Source organism: Telopea speciosissima, chromosome 10, assembly GCF_018873765.1.
Source record: "Telopea speciosissima isolate NSW1024214 ecotype Mountain lineage chromosome 10, Tspe_v1, whole genome shotgun sequence".
In the NCBI taxonomy this organism is placed as follows: Eukaryota; Viridiplantae; Streptophyta; class Magnoliopsida; order Proteales; family Proteaceae; genus Telopea; species Telopea speciosissima.
In genome coordinates this window covers 49590835-49606561 of record NC_057925.1, presented here as the reverse complement: position 1 = coordinate 49606561, position 15727 = coordinate 49590835, and the positions used below count along the sequence as shown (strand labels likewise).

Sequence of the window (15727 nt, the reverse complement as noted above, 5' to 3'; positions counted from 1 at the left end):
AGGATCAGAATCTCTCTACGATATTAACGGGAGAGTCAGAACTCTACAGAATTTCTCTACGATAATAGCGAGGTCTTTTTGGTCAAAATAGGTAATTTTCTCTCTTATCTTTTTTTATTCATTTAATTATTTAAATAATGTTTTAGTTTATTTTAACTTAATTAGGCTAGTTAATAGTTAATTATTTTGTTTTAATTAGCAACTTTCTGTGTATGTACTCTCCCTTTTTGTCTTAAAATCCTCCTCTGTGGTTGGTCTGGTCTAATGTTACAACAAACTTTTGTTGAGGACATGGTTTTAGTGTAGTATCCAATACTTACAAAATAAATACAATGCCAATACGATATTAGCACGGATTGGCAATATTAGACAAGTTTACATTTGATGTTTTTTTATAAAAACATGTTTTTTTTTAGGGAAAAAGAACTCTATCTAAGAGTGTGGTTTACATTAGTACTCCCATCTATCTCTCTCCTCCCCATATGAAAAGATGGCTATGCTCGCTTGTTTTAAGTAGGAGAGAGATAGACACATGGGACTATGGGAGTGTTGGCTAGCGTAGACTACACTCTCAGACATAAAACTGCTTCATTTATTTTATTTATTATTATTTTACCCTTATTTGTATCGTTTCCCTGATACAATATCATATGATATCGCAGTCGATGGTTTGCGATACTGCCTCGGACACCGATACTGATACCTCAAACCATATTGGGACTAGACTAACAAATCATGACTTTACTTGAGAGAGCATCGGTGTCAACTTTTGCCCAAGGTTACGCAACATCAAGGTTTATAACGTGTCAATGACAATTACGAGCGCAAGAGAGGGGATCAATATTCTCTCAGGTTCCCTACTCAGTACAATTCTCCGGTTCTCTTATAAGGAGGCGAAAATGATGACCTAATCCCCTGATTGAACAAACTGCCCGTGTGTGGTTAAGTTGTCATTTCCGTTCGCTATGAGAGGAACCGGGCAGTAACCTGACAGGAAAAAAAATCTCGAAAGAGGAGAGAGGACCTATTTATCAGTGATGGGATTTTAAAACCGCTTAACTTTCCCGCACAAAACCTTATTTCTAAAACCGCCATTAGCCAACACTTCACACTCTGACCCAACGAGAACTCCGAGAGTGCCAGATTTGATAGTGAAACCTTCGTTAGAGCAGAGAGTTCATCATTCCCTCCCCCAATCTCTCTTTCTCTCTGATTTTGGTTCAGAAAATTGACTGATTTGTTCTAGATTTATGGACCCGAAGGATGGCGAAGAGCTCTGTGATACTGGACCTGAAGAACAAATGGCTAGTCAAAAGAAGCGTTCGAGGCGCGTTAGCTTCGCTGCTGAGATTACTTCAGTGCACGTTTTTGACCGAGATGAAGAATATGAGACACCTCCAGACTCGCAACCTAACTCTGAGAACTCGGAAATGGGAGTAGCAAACGAGATTGTAGGGTTTCAGAGAGGTGTTGGCGATGGTGTTGATTCGAAGGAGTTAATGCAGAATTGTGAAGACGAGGACGAGGACGATGATGAAATTAAGCTGTTCGTTCAAGATATGAATTCGTCTTCTCCGGGAAGTGCCATCGGTTCTGCCACCTCCAATGACGGCAAGTTAAATTACTATTTTTAGTTTTGATTTCTCAATTGGCGTAGTCTAGGTTTGCTTAGGGATATCTATCTGCTTATGTGTGCAATTTAGTCACCAAGTCGGTGAAAATGATTGATCAACAGTGTGAATTTAGGAAAATGCAATGGTTATTGGCGAAAGAGAGAACAATGCGGTATTGCTTTCTTGCGATATTACTTCCTTTCATTGCAAATTGCTTCATTTGTGATTTGTTAGACTGGATAAGCTTCAAAGAAGCACCTATAGAACACAACTCGATTTCTCAAATTCCTATTCAACTCTGTTTATAGGCGTGCTTGATGTCAAAACCCAAAGCCAACCTTATCTTTTTCTTCATCACTTCTTTCCGGGGCCCTTTTTTTTTCTTTTTCTGAAGTGCATGTAGAGATACTTAATTGGCTGTTCCAGAAACCCGCGTTGTCATCTCTCTGGCATCAAACCTGATTATGGAGATATGGTTGTTCCTTGGCTATTTTCTATTAGAGCCGAGTGTCAAGCAAACACAGCAGTACAGGTCGATCTACCATTTTAGTGCAAATGGATTAAAGTTTTGACCACAAACAAGCATGTCGGTGCAAAGTTTGTCTGTAGAGCTGGCATATATATGATTTATCATCAATTCAGTGGCATTCCATTACCATGCTTGGTTGATGCACTTATTCACATAACATTTTTTTCTTGTACCCTGTAAAGCAGGGAAGGTTCGTCTAGTTCTTAAAGTTCTCCATGCTGTTATTTATTCCTATATAAAATGTTCCATGCATATGGAACATTGAGTCCTTACTTCTGTAAATATGAGGGAGTTGACATAAACTTATAATATGCCTTGTTGCAGAAGAAAATTTTTTTGGTCCTGTGTCGGCAAGTTTTATTAGATCTGGACAACTATCAGACTCTGCAGTCTCGGGTGATAATCATGATATTACTCTGGATTCAACCGCATTTTCCATGCATTTTCGTAGCATTGGGCAATCTGTCTCAGGTGAAAACTTCAACACATCATCAGGGCATCATCTTACCTTTGAAGGGAGGACACCATCCGATACTTCCATGCCAACCAATCAAAGCAGTTTCATGGTGTTGACAGGAATTAAGAAACCACTTCCTCACTTTTCTGTCTCTGATGGAAAATCTAGTGGTGGCTCTGATTCAAATGACATGAGCCTCTTAGAAGAAAATCCTCATAGGTATGATTATGGGAGACTGTCACCTACACTGGATGCACTTCTGGCTGAAGGCAGCAAGGATCTACATGGCATCTCTGTTTCTAATGATACAAGTACTCCATCAAATTATCTTAGTAGGGACAGTAGGTTTCCCATAATTGATAGGCATAAGAGTAACCCTAAGGACCTCAAGGATTCTGGAAATATGGAACTTCACAGCATTGTAACCAAGGATACACTTGTTGAGGTGATTTATGATGCCAGCCTTAAATCGTGTCAGGGAAGGGGGGGATCTGCAACCCCTCCCATTGACCAGATCAGTCAAGATCGCTCATCTAGTACAAAACATGCTCTACCTACTGATGCTTCCATTGCTGACCATAATCGAAGTCTCTGCGAGTCAGCGAAGGTAAGATGATCCTCCTGTTCTTGGTCTTTTGGTTGTGTACTTATTTTTGTTCTGCTTGAATCTGCTTCTATTTGAAGGCTACTAATGGTGCTTCTCTTGAGTTCTCACAATTTTGACGTTTGATAAGATAATGAAGAGAGTTTCCAATTCCTGATTTCCTTCCTCCATTTAATTTTTAAGCATTTGAGGTACAGCCTGTTTTAGGGCTGTTGCTAGGATTCTTGTACCCAACATCATTTAGTTCGGTGAAAGCCATTTGAGTTGAGTAGTTCTTAATTCTATTAAATTAGGATCAGTTTGAAATTTAGAATTTTGTGATTAGAATTACAACTAGAGCTGGAATTGAGTTTAGCTATTAGATTTTATATTTTACATGTGTGTAGATAAGTCAAAAAACTGAAATGGCCAAAAGAGCTATTTTATTGCTTGAATTCTTCATTTTTTTAATATATTCAATGTAAGGTGCTACGACTGTACTTGTCCGATAACTTAGTGCTTTCAACTTGTTCTCTGCCTTTGCAGATATGCTCTTCCTTGTGGTTTGTCTTTGTTTTAATCACCAACCCCTCTCTATATTCATAGAAACAATTCATCCTCTACTATTGATCAACTGGCTGAGCTGTTTGAGTTTAATTTGTGGACCTTGATCGGTGTTTTTTAGACACGTTTTTTCTCAGTTTAGTTGGATATTCAACCACCTGCAAGATCGCATAGGTATTTCGCATCAATTGACTTGTGCACATTACATCATAAGATCAGGGTGACATAAGCAAGAGGATTTGGGATGAATTTCTATATTGATGAAGGCAGAATGGATATATCCTTGGGTTGCCATGCTACTCTTACTGGCAACAGGGGCTATTACCTATAACATATATCTATTCTTTTGCATCCTTGATGCATGTTCATTTTTCTGAAACCACTGACCTACCTTGATGTTCTAGGTGACACGATTTGGTCATATCCTGGTGTAATTAGGTTAGCTTCATTCATTAGTTTATCTTGATCTTGAAGCTAGCCATTGGTTGTAGTTGCTCAAAGCCTCAAATCTGTCATGTACAGGTGATTGTTTGGTCTGCAAGATCACAGTCTGATCCTTGTCCCAGATTCTTTTTCTCCCCAACTTCACAAGATTTCACCTCTTGCTAGGTGTGTGTTGTTAGTTGATGCTGTTTATTTGGATTATATTTTCAATCATTTTGTTACTTTATATACCCTTACCACGTTGATTGCATCTTTCAATATTATTTTGTCACTTCTGGTAGCCATCTTTGTGAAAATCCTCCTTTCTGACATCCTGCATATGTATCTATTGCTGACTATTTGAGCTTACACAATAATGCATCTCAGTGTTTGAATAATTGTTTTTTGGGACTCCTCATGGAAGCTTCTGGTTACCTCAGTAAGGACAATTTTTGTTTTACCTGTGTGAGTGTAATTAAGCCAGAACTAAAAGAAACCAGGAACAAGAATTAGAGAAAGAGAAGAGAGAAGACGAATGCTGATATTGAGAGGATGAGAGAAGATGGAGGAACGACTGGGCAATAGAAAAGTGAAGTAATTTACCCTACAGCCACTGTGATGCAGGTCCAAGCGTCCGCAAGAAGAAGAAGCAACCCTAAGATTAGGGCCAAGTGTTAGGAGCCTTAGTTATAATTTTTAAATTTCCGTACTTAATTTATTTTTCAGTCTAATTGTAAACTTAAATTGAACTGGTTCAGACCATGGTCCAATTTAAGTGATTAATTCCTATTGGTTGTTAGGGAATCTTTTAAGTTATTTAGCTTTTAATTAAGTTGTCCCACCCCTCCATGATTTATATGAGGGAGTGACTTGTGTTTGTGTAGAAAACCTAGGACCTGTAACCAGTAACTTGAGAGAGAAGAAAAGATGAGGAAGAGGAGAGACCTGTTAAACTTATCAGTCTCCCTCATAATGCTTGTATTTATAATCTCAAATTACAATAGCAAGGGGAACTCCTAATCAGATTAGGAATTCCTAATCATGATAGGATTCCAAGTTACAATAGGAAAAGAACTAGAACTAACAACTCAAACTGAAACTAAGACTAACAACTCACAGTAGAATTAGGACTTGACATAATTAGAAACTAGGACTCCAACTAGGACTAGGAAAATAGAAGATACACATACCGACCAAATCACTGTTCATGTGAACAGTGTCACATGAACAGTACTTCAACAGTTTGTAATAGGAATTAGCTTTAGGATTCAAATTCCTTAGCTGACTAGGCGTTAGGTCTTTGGCCTGCATATTATAAATAAAGTTAAACGTGGGAGGCTCCCCCACAATTCAAATTTTCAAAACTCAGTTCTGTTTGCTGCTATTGCTGTTGCTGCTGCCTTGTTTAATGTAGCTCTAGATAGGTAAAGGTCTTACTAGAGGCCAATTAGCCAGGATCCAATGACAAAGGACCAAAGGGGCTGCTGGTTTTGCAGTTCCAATAGAGCAGAATAGGAGTTTTAGGTCAAATTCTGGGGTTAGGTTTGGGGGAATGGGGGTAATTTTTATATGGTAATGCTAGGCATGTGTAGGGAAGTCTAATGGTATAGGTTTTATGATGTTTGAGTGAATGGAATTAGGTTAGGTGAGTTGGGCAGTAAGATAAGGTTATTTGAGACAATTCCTAATGGAGGTAGGAGAAGGGGATTCTAGGGTTTAGGGTGGCGGGGGTCTGATGAAACTTGGATCGAGTGTCAATAATGATGTAAGGGATGTATGCTGAAAGTTTGGTTTGAAACTGATGGACAGATTTGAAGTTATGGAGGAAACCTAGTTAGGGTAGGAGTGAGGGTATTATGGTAAATAGGGTATTGGAACTAGGGTTAAGAGATATGATTAGGTTACTAATTTCAGAATTAATATGTCATGAAATCAACTACTGATTCTGAGCATGAAATCAGAATCGGTTATGGTTGAAGGTCTGAAACTATGCTTTAATGGAGGTAGGGGCAGAATGGGAAATATGAGAACATATTCAAATCAGGCCACATAAATTAGGTAAAATTTGAATCACTTTCCAAATTAGGGTTAATAGAGGTATGGTGAAAATCTGAGTTCAATCAGATTACTGGTTTGGTAGATCTAAAAAATGGCCTTGTATGTGACCTTCTAGAAGGAAGAAGAATAGTTGCAGAATTTCTTACTTGTTGCAGGTCTTCAATGGAGGTAGCAGCTCTGTGATAGAAGGAGAGGACCACCTTCCAGTTGTAGAGGATCCTCCCAGCCGTCACGGCGTAAGGAGTCGATCGGATTCCACCAATCCCTTTCCACCTTGATGGAACCACAAGGATGCACACTCATAAGGAGCAAAGGAGCAGCTATGGCAGCAAACAAAAGCTTTTTCATTAATCAAATTCGTGTTCCATACTTGGCCCCCTTACAACCTTATATAAAAGACTAAAAATTAGACTCCTACACTAAAAAGGAAAGGCCTAACCCAATCCTTAACCTACTAGCTAACTTAAACTGACTAGGAAACTGAAATAGACTCAAAATAAAGTCCGAATCCAGCCCATCTAAACAACTAAAAGAAAACTAATAAAAGCACTTAAATTGAACCGTTGGTTCTAACCAGCTTTGGACCGGTTCAATTTAAAACATTAAAAACATGAAACTAAAACTAAGTGTAGGACTAAAACATCTAATCCCTTATGCAACCTAATTACCCATATTTTAGGCCCATAAAAGTGGCATATTACATAGAAAACCCATGGGATCAAAGGCCCAACATGTATATTACCCAACCCTAGACTTATTTCTAAAGAAATAAGCCCATTTCGATGATGAATCTGCATCATTGTTCCATTGTGGGTGTTGCCTTGTGGATTCTATCAAGGTGAAGGGATTGGTGGATCTCCAATCGACTCCTTGCATCTTGTAGATCGGGAGGATCTAAATTCTAATCTTCAAGCTGCTGCCATTGAAGGTCTACTATACAAGTAAGTAGTTTACTGTTTCAGCAAGCATCCTTCTTCTAATCCTCTAAGCTAAGCCTCATCTATCCCCATCATCAATCCCTCCTTTAATCCTAATTGATCTACTAAACCCTAGCTCATCTTCATTCTGTCCAGCCTTATTCCACCATTAGAATTCATTCAAATTTCAATCACAACATCCCCACAATAACCCCTACACTCGATCCTAGCTTCTGTCCTAAACCCATCATCAAAACCCTAATCCCCCTCATCTCCCCTTAAACCCTAAAACCCTAAATTACTGACCAGCCATATCCAACCATCAAAAGTTCACCAAACCTTGACCGAGTGCTCCCCTCTACCATTAGAGAGCTCGACCTAAAGCCCCAGTCCTAACTCCACCTCTAAACCCTAAATCTCATCACTCTCACCTTCTCCAAAACCCAAAACCCAAAACCCGAAACCCTAATTTTCTGTTTTTGAATTTCTTATTCAAACTTCACTAAACCTAGCTCATTAGACTCCTATAAGCCTGCCTAGCATTACCAAATAAGATTTACCCCCATTACCCTAGACCTAACCCTAAATTTGACCTAAATCCTCAAACCTGTCCAATCGGCCAGCATTTTGAAAGGTCCTGGTTGTCTGGCTTCTAGTAGGTCTTCTACCTATCTAGGACTACATTACACTGTATTTATATTAATCTGAATAGGTTATATAATGGAACTGAAACTCTTAGCTAGCTAAGCCTAAAGCCTAAACATCATAGTTATCAAGGTGTCTAGGCGAACCAAGGCGTTGGAAGGGTCTTGGACGCAAGACGACCAAAAAGCCCACCTAGGTGACCAAGGCAACACTAGTTGTCAAGGTGCCTAGATACCAAGGCGGTCACCTAAGCGATGCCTTGGCAACTATGCTAAACATAATAGGAAACTAAAGTAGAATTACAATAGGAAAGTAAGAAAGAAACAACAATAATAGCCTAAACTACTAAGACAAAGAATATAATCCCACAGTATTGAGGTCCATGGATAATCGAGAACACACTCTCTATCTCTCCTGTTCAAGCTGGAGTATACATATCTCCCTTACCCAGCTTGGAACAACCATCAAGAAATGCAAGTCAAAATAACGCCTTTGTAAACATATCACCAAATTAATTGCTGGAGTTGATGAATGTAATTGAAATAATCCTTCGCATATTTGCATTGCTTACAAAATGACAATTAACTTTAATATGCTTGGTACTCTCATGAAAAACTGGATTGCCAGCAATATAAATTGCAGCTCGATTATCACAATACATTGTCATTGGTTTAGAAGCTGAGAACCCCAACTTTTGTAGGAGAAACTTCAACCAAATCAACTCTATTGTAGTATGAGCCGTAGCTCCATACCCAGCCTCTGCACTCGACCTAGCCACAATAATCTGCTTTTTACTCTCTAGGAGACAAGATTACCACCAACAAACGTACAATATCCATTGGTAGATCTATGATTGTTGGTAACACCGACCCAATCAACATCTGAGTATCCTACAATACTAGTGTGACCATGACGACGATAAATAAAACCTTTTCAAGGAGAACCTTTAAGATACCTCAGAATGCGCCAATCAACATCCTATTGAGCATGTTTAGGACTCTCCGTAAATTGATTGATGACTTCCAACAACAAAAGAAATATCCGAACAAGTGACAGTCAGATAAATAAGTTTCCCAACTTGTCTTTCGTACTGATGTTTATCCTCAAACTCCTTGCCATCACACGCCCTAAGTTTCGGATTCGGATCCATAGGGTTGTCAACAGGCTTGCATCCCAACAAACTAGTTTTAGATAGAAAATCTAGAACGCATTTCTGTTGAGACTAACTGACATCTTTCTTGCAACAAACAACTTCAATCCCAAGAAAATATCTGAGCACTCTTAAGTCTTTCATTTGAAAATGCCGATGGAGATATGCCCTGACCTCTTCAATGCCAAAAGAGTTATTACCAGAAATTATGATATCATCAACGTACACAGCTAGGATCACGACATTCTCCTCTTGACAACGTACAAACACAAAGTGCTCAGAGAAGCACTGAGTGAACCCATAACTACTAATAACTTTACTGAACTTATTGAACCTGGCACGTGGAGATTTTTCAACCCATATATAACTTTGTGAAGACGGTGTACCTTGGACACATTCTCCCTCTGAGCAACATACCCTCAAGATCACCATAAAGAAATGCATTTTTGATATTTAGCTAATATAGATGCCAATCGAGGTTCACTGCCAAGTGTAGATGTTGAAGTTTGTTACCCCCGAGTCCCTGACAATGATGACTATGGGACGCAGATTGACCTTTGTATCTCTCTCAAGGACTCACTCGTGCACAAAGACCATATCACCCTCACTTCCAGAATAATGGTAATAATGATTAAGAGCCGGTTTTGGAGTGAAAAGCGCATAACTTATCCAACAAAGGAGGTCTTGGGCATCAGCCAAAGATGCGAAAATGGCATAAGAAAGGTTGCCACATTCCCCCACCGTTGAAATGGCATCAACACTTATCTCGATTTTTTGATGGAACTTTGGTTTAAAAGAGTTCCCACCTCCTGCATCATTAGATAGTGCTCGGAACAACCTTTGTAATGATATATCGCACACTAAAATTGGAAGCACGGTTTAAAAATGGCGGCCCCTGGACCCCCCTCATTTGGGTTCCCTATAAATAGGGGACCCTCCCACTTCCCAAGGAACTCAGAAATTGTCCTAGAAGTGCATGCATGATACACTTCTTGCCTTGAAGTACGGATCAAAGAATCCCCTTCCCCAAGGTGAGACATTACTTCACCTTAGAGCTCTTAGATTTTCAAGTTCTAATCCCTCTCATGGGCAGTCCCTCGGTGGCCTGCATCCCTGGAGAAAGTCTGAAATCTAGGTGAATCTTGAAAAAAGCCAGTGAGAGAGGAAATTCCCCAAGGCATTAAATACTCCCTCGAGCGAGTGAAAGAGATAGTCAATTCCCTCGTTCTGAGCCGGGAGACAACCAAAGTCCACATTTGGAGTGAAGGGGCCCTCCCCTTTCGACCCTAATCTAGAGTCAACCTTAGGTAATTACTCCTCTAGTCAATCTGATACAATGTAGCAGCATGGGGGTAGTGTGAATTAGAATAATTGGCATGCATGCATGCATGGGGGAAGTAATATGTAGTTTCCTTTTAATGCAGTAGTGTATATTAGCCAATCAAAGCAGCCATACATGTGGGTATAGGACATATAACTTGGGAGAATGTTCAAACTTTAGCATCCAGTAGAAGGCCGGTTCTACTGGGCAGAGTGGATGCCTAGCACCTTCCCATTTCATAACCTGACCTTTACCCGAATCTCTGAACAAACCATTTGGAATCAAACCTGGCTCTTACCCTTGACCAGGGATTGAGCCTCCCCTTATGGGTCCAAGGCCCTCATCTTAGGTGGCTACTCCTCATCATAATTTCCTACTCCCTATATTGCCATGTCGGTGGAGAAATAAAAGAGAAAAAGAAAAGGATGAAAGAAAGAGAAAAAGATCGAAGAAACAGGTTAAATATAGGGACCACACAAAGCGATCTTGAGCGGTACCTACAACAAGGAGATAAGAACTTGTACAGAATTAAAGCACGCCATTGGACAGAAAGTCTCGAAATAGTCGACACCATAAGTCTAAGTAAAGCCTTTGGCAACCAACCAAGCTTTGAGTCGCTCAACTGATCCATCATGAAGATATTAACTGTGTACTCCCGATGACACCTCACAAGTTCCTTCCCTGAGGGTTATATAGTAAGAGTCCAGGTCCGATGAGCCAACAGAGCATCCATCTCAATTCTCAACATCCATAGCATGTTTCCAACCAGGATGCAACAAGTCGTCCTGATACTTAGTGATGCAGGAGCAACTTCTTGGAAACGATTAAACCCGTTGGGGGACCCATATGAAGCCGAACCAGGTCCATGGGTTTTGAGGTTCAGTAGGATATTTAGCAATTAGTTTATTTGGGAAATATATGTTATCTTTTATTTGGGTAGCAATTTGAGTTTTATTTAGTCTCTATTTTTATTAGTGTAGGTTTTAGGAAGTAATTAGGAAGTTGATTTTAATTCTATTTCTGTTTTAGACTTCAATTAGGACACTTGATTTCTTTTTATATAAATATGCTTGTAACCCAATTCGTTGGGCAGGTTTTGATGAATAGAATTTTGAGTTTTGTTTATTGCTATCAAGTGAGGTACAATGGCATAGTAAAGGTTGTGCGACCTTCTCTCTCTTCCTCTCTTTACTTCTCTTTTAATTTCAGTATGATTATTTTTTTTGGCAAAAGGTTTCTTGTATGGCCGTGCATGGTTCACAGTTGTACTTGAAAGTTGAAACCCTTGGATTGAGATAATAATCCCTTTGAAATACCAAAATACCCGTCCCCCCTTTTTACAAATCGTGGATGGTCCTTCCCTCCCATGCACGAATCCATTCCTCTATTTTTTTAATGGGAGCTGGTCACTTTTGGTTGCATGTTTCCTCCTATTTGATTGTCATGATTTCCTCTATTGACCATGTCAAGACGTTCTTCAGCATGTTGCTTTCAAGGTTTGGCCTATCTTAACATGTTCCAGCACTTGCAGGGCATGCCTTTTAAAATGAATAAGGTGCCTGGTAGAGATGTGCTTGAAACTAGTGGATTGATACTGGAAGTTGGTGCCTGTAATATTGCCATCTTAACACCTCCAAATAAAACCCTTGGTGTGAATTTGAGCACAGAGCATAATTGTAGATTTTTAGGTGGTGTGGAAGTCTCCAGGAGGGAAGTGTCTACTGAAGATGGAAGTCTTACTCCCAAAATTCTTCAGAACTCTGATCGAGAAAGTGAATTTCCATTGGCTGGTTCTGTATCTTCGTTACGTGCCAAAAGAAGACAAATTTTTTCTTATGGAAATGTTTCATCTGGTAGCAAACAGGTATCTAGTGCTTTTGGTGAAAATAGTGAAAATCTTAAACTGAAGCAAGTAGACATTTCTGTTACTGGTTTTGAAGGGCATTTATTATCTAGTGCTCAGAAGAAAAATGAACAGAGGGATATGGTTAAAATGGATGCATATGGGATTGAGAAATCTAAGAACATGTACATGTTGAGACAAGATGAAAATTATACAACTGTTGTGCATGATGGAGCGTCTAGGAAGCAGATATCTTCAAGTATGCTCTACAGTGATCAACCTAGTAAGGTAATGGCAGTGGCAGTGTCACCTTTCCAGTTTTCAGACTCTGGAAAGCAAATACCGCAGGATCCTTTGGCATCTCACGATCCCATAGAGGGAGCTCTCAACACTTCTGGACCTGATTCATTATTAACACAGATTAAAGAAGATGCTAATGAGAATAAATTATTGAATGTAACATCTGATAAGTTGTTCACATCACCTGAACGCATTGGCATCCTTTCAAGGGCTTTAAAGAAGCAGGACCAAGGGAATGAACTTGTCAGTAGTAGCAGTGGACAAAATGTAGCAGATTCAGGAGTAATTGATGCAACTGTGAGTCATTTGACTCCTGACACCAAAAAAGATGTCAGTTATTTGACTCCTATAGCTGGTGGATTGGGTTCCTTGCTCAAGGAGAAGAGATCACAGTCTACCTCAACTATCATTGGGAAAAATAGGAGGGATACAATAAACATTGTTAAATTGAAAGGGATGGGTGATAACCAACTCTTTCATGATCTACAAAAGGAATCTGAAAACATTACAGTTTTACAAACCCCCTTGCAAAATAATGTTACTCTGAAATCTCAGCCTGGAAGCCTAGACAGGAACAATCAAGCCCAGATGGACCTGTCCAAGTTTACAGATAGACTTTTTGAGAGAGTGTCAACGGAATTGTTATACAAGTCTGCTTCTCCATGTGTGCTTGAAAGGGCTAAAACTACACCATTTCAAAAGGTTTGTGTTTTCTAATTTTCAGTCTTGATCTCATTTGGTGTTATATCTGCATCTGCCATAGGCATATAAATATATCATTGCTGGATTTCATTCTAGAGCGACACTTGTAATGGTATATGAGATATAACTAAGTATTAGCTTTGTTGGCATGCAGATTCTGGTGGATCAGATGGCTCAAACTTCCTCAATGAAAGAGGCTTCTAATTTTCTAGATAATGTCAGGATGCAACTCTGTGTTGGAAAAGATCCACTTTGCACTAAATTCCTTAATTATTCAAATGAAAACAGTCCTAGTAGCTTCCATCAGGATCTCCATATGTTACAGAAACCATTACCTGTATGTGATGTTGAGAATTCTGGAAGAAAAAGAAAAAGTAAAGACATTCTCACAGAAAATTTCCAGGTAGAAGAAACAGGCAGGACCCAGAAGAGCCCAAAAGTTCTTGAAATGGATGGCACCGTGCCAGAGTTTTCTTCAGAACATTTAATTGTCAGAGAGAGTGAAGTGGACAGTAATCAAGCCAACAGAGTGCCCAAGCGTTCATCTGATGTATGTATGCTATTTCATCCACATCTAGTGTGATATTTTATGAATTCTATTTCAATATAACTTCAGAGTCTACCTTCTAGGTTTTCTTAAAATTGTATGGGGCAATGAAACAGCTGATTTCTGAATCAAGTTATGACCTTAATTTATCGCAGGTATGCTCGTTTTTTTCAGTTTGATATTCTCTGTTAAAACGTCATTTGAAGGACATGAAACTTGTCTGTGTTTAAATTTTCTTTTATTTGTAGACATTCAGCACTCATGATGTGTCTATCTTTATAGCTTATGTACCTCTGTAGTTCTGTTCTACATTATTTATTCATTGAAACTAAGTTCATTAATGAAAAGCAGATTAGATGTTGGGATGGCTGCCCAGATATTCAGCCCTGAGGAAAATAATTTGGGTACCGATACCCTTCGGTATTTATTTATTTACTTATTTGTTCTTTCTGATGCATAGCTTGGCATTCTGGAAGATATTTTGGGTCAGCTGCAGATGGCTAAAAAGTATGAGAATATATGCACTGTGATCCAGTTACAGGTCTGCTAAACTAGCTCATTATATTTTAGTTCTGAAAAATTCAAGCAGATCATCTTTTATTGCCTACTTTGTTTCTTTGAGTGACTATATTTATTGACTTGTTGGCTTCCTGCTAATGCCTGAGAGTTCAATTCCTTCCCCCAGAAACATCATGGTCATCTGGGGAACTTTCAGCAGAAAAGGTGATGTTCTGGATGCTCTTTTGCCTTTTGAAATTGGATGACATGTTCCCTTTTCGGTTGTTGTAAACATAGCTGCTTTAGTTTAAACATAAAAACGTTGATGAATTAATGTTGGAGCAGGGTAGCCGAAGCACGATGCTTGCAACAGATGCTTGTTTATGAACAAGTAAAGTTGCAATTAATGCGTGTGAAGCATGAGATATTACTAGTAAGTTTATCCCCCTACCCCTTCTGTGTTAATGCTTTGGATGGGCATTCCGTTTACTAGGTACTTCGATACTGCAGAAGAGAGTACAGTTGTTGCAGTCAGGGATTCAGGAATCTCAAAATTTGAAGTTATGTTGTTTGCAACATCCCTCTGTGCCCAATGTTAGAGGTGCCGAAAATAAGAAGACTTATTCTACATTGCGTTCTCTTGCTGACAAAAAAGAGGTACATCGTTGATGCATAAACTGTTCTGTTCTCTGTCTCATTTGGCGTATTGGAGTTAGCTAGCCCAACCATCAGATTTGGGATAATCATTATTCATTACAGATTTCCTCTGTTACCCGGACACTTCATATATCCTGGGGTACTGTCAAACATGATAGAACATTGGAATGGAAGAAGAAGTCTTTCACATTTACGTCCATTATTGACACGTTGGCACCCCCCCGCCCCTTAACACATTTTAGCTTTCCCTACCATGGATTAAAAAATCGGATCAGAATCAGCCTATTCGACTTGGTTTTGACTGGGACCAATTCTGATAACACTGATTCTGTGTGTACTGAGTCTGTCCGAGTTACACTGAGTCAGAGTTTGTCTGTTCAATTCTGGCTGAGTCCGACTGATTCTGTTCGATTCTGGGAAGATTTAAATTGGAATCAATGTGGACCTGTCCTGTACCCGATTCCAAGTTCTTAAACCTTTGTCCCTAGTCCCGTCCCTACCCAGTTCTTGAGCATGGTTCAAGAACTCGGTTTCAGTATTGGTTTCGCCCAGCCAAAAAACCGAGGTGGGCCAAGATCTCGGCGAATTGGTGCATTGTTTTTTATTGAACTCGAAGGTTGGTTTCGATGGGTTTTAGACCTAGTTCGGGCCTGAAACTTGGTACTTAGCCTATTTTAGGCCATTTAAACACAATGATACCATCAGATTTTGCAAAAACAAAGTCCAAATAGGAGTTTCACTTTGAAACCCTAGGTTGGTAGGCGAGGACATACTAAAATACCCTACTCTACACATAATTTCTATACATAATTGAGTAATAGAAAACAATCAAGGCATTCAATTAATGTAAAACAACTTAAATAAGCATTAGAAATGTAAAGTAGGGTACTGACGTACTGTACATCAATCTTAACATATAT

The 15727-nt window shown here is 39.2% G+C and overlaps 1 long non-coding RNA gene across 1 annotated transcript; it reads left to right on the top strand.

Moving 5' to 3' along the window:
- The first annotated feature begins 14342 nt into the window (after window positions 1–14342).
- On the top strand, window positions 14343–14775 carry LOC122643016. Its single transcript, XR_006330144.1, has 3 exons — window positions 14343–14375; window positions 14496–14583; window positions 14661–14775. It is a non-coding gene; the product is annotated as an uncharacterized LOC122643016 (long non-coding RNA).
- The last annotated feature ends 952 nt before the right edge of the window (window positions 14776–15727 follow it).